Source organism: Penaeus monodon, chromosome 29, assembly GCF_015228065.2.
Source record: "Penaeus monodon isolate SGIC_2016 chromosome 29, NSTDA_Pmon_1, whole genome shotgun sequence".
Taxonomy (NCBI): domain Eukaryota; kingdom Metazoa; phylum Arthropoda; class Malacostraca; order Decapoda; family Penaeidae; genus Penaeus; species Penaeus monodon.
The window spans coordinates 2605716-2607501 of record NC_051414.1 but is presented as its reverse complement, the minus strand read 5'-3'; the positions used below and the strand labels follow the sequence as shown (position 1 = coordinate 2607501).

The 1786-nt window shown below is 35.2% G+C and overlaps 1 protein-coding gene across 1 annotated transcript in view; it reads left to right on the top strand.

Moving 5' to 3' along the window:
- Positions 1–1786, top strand: part of LOC119591901 — an 11534-nt gene that overhangs the window by 1902 nt on the left and 7846 nt on the right. The window lies entirely within an intron of this gene.

Below are 1786 nucleotides of genomic sequence, written 5' to 3'. Positions count from 1 at the left end.
AGGAAACACAAACTATTTGAATTTTGCAATCATTTCCTGATTTTAGCTGTCAAAGACCAATGTTTTGTTAGCTGAGTTATCACCGCATAGTTGACATACTCGAATTTTGAGTTTTTGTGAGCTGTGTTAGATGTGTAAGCTGGCAAGCTGCAAAATTTAATTCGTTTTCCAATTATTTCAAAAGAAAACCTGGTTCTTTAAAGTTACGGGGTACTTGTATTCAGTATATCTGTTGGTTGACGTGAATGATTAAAGTTGTCTTTTCCTTGATTGTGAACAGGAGCCAAGCTTCTGTACTCGCTATCATGCATTCAGAGCACAGGAGCAGAATAGCATATTACCTTTTCCAGTACTTTTGTAAAGACTTTATGGATATCATATTCAATGTATAAAGAATAATTGCACGTACTTTGAAGGGATTCCTTTCCATTGGCAGGTTAATTTGTGTTAATTTGTTGTTCAAGTTTCAGTAACATCTATGTCCCATTGCCTTAGATCTGATATGATTAAGTATTTGTGAAAAGGAAGGAGCTAATGATTTATGAAAATTAATTATGTAATCATAATTCAGAAATTTTATTATTGGATTTATAATGTCTAGATAAAATGGATGGATTGCAAAGGAATGTGCTTTTTTATTTTATTTTAAGTTTTATGTACAATATGTCACTGTAATTTCATTTAAATGTGATTGAACATGTATTTTTCCAAAATTATGTCACATTGATTCCAAACTATTTCAGTGTTAATAAAATGTTCTTAACTAAAAGACTAACTTTTAGCTAATGTCTCTTACTTTGACTTTCTGTAACTGGTGGTATGGCATCACCGCAGAAAACATATGGCAACTGTGCCTGTTTTTGTTATAGGGTTGTTTCAGTTCAGGTTGTGATACCGCATGTGGAAAAAGATGGCTGAACTTCTTTGATAACTGGTAGCTGTGCCATTGCTTGCTAATGCAAAATCTTTTTAACAAATTGATTGCTGTGTCATGTTTGTTTAGGTTGCTTAGGATAGGCAAAATTAACCTTGGTTTACTGTTGGCTTATTCACATTGGGTGGCCATTTGCTTGCTGTGTCTAACTAATTGCTGGCAGGGTTTGTAAAGGCTCAAAGAGCTCTTTGTAGGTGGGTTACTGTCATTGGTATTATATTAATGTTAACCTCTACACCTACTGGGTTGCCTGTAGGTGAGAATCATTGTGTGTTTGACAAAAAAGTAATCTTTGGACATTTTTAAACACTTCAGATGAGGTTGGACATCTTAAAACACCTTTAGAATAAAGCAAACGCATCTCTAGAGTGACCATGTTTGAGTATTACTTTGCTGGTGTGGAGGCTTTGGTAATATTTTTCAAGGCTAAAATGAAGAAAGAAAGAAAAACCTACAGGAGAATAAGTTTAGAAGATGACATAAAAGAAAGAAGAAAAACCAATGAGAATAATGTTACTTAACTCAGCTCCAGTGGCATATCCCTCCTGTGTCACCCATGCTTCAGCCACATGCCTTGACACATGGCAGAGTATGAAGTTGAAAAAGAAAATTGAAGGAATGGGAAACGAAAAAACTAGAAAAGAGGAAAACAGGGCAGGGGCATCAGTGGCAGCCAGTAGGTCTCAGTTATGGTAATTGGTTAATAATGAGTGTGTAATCTATGATGTTAGGCAGTATATGATGGTGTTTACAGATTCCAGCATCTTGGAACATACATAGGAGTGACCAAACACCATAAACTTTAATAGGATTGTTCTCATTCATTCCGTATTTGGTGACCTGCTATGAAGC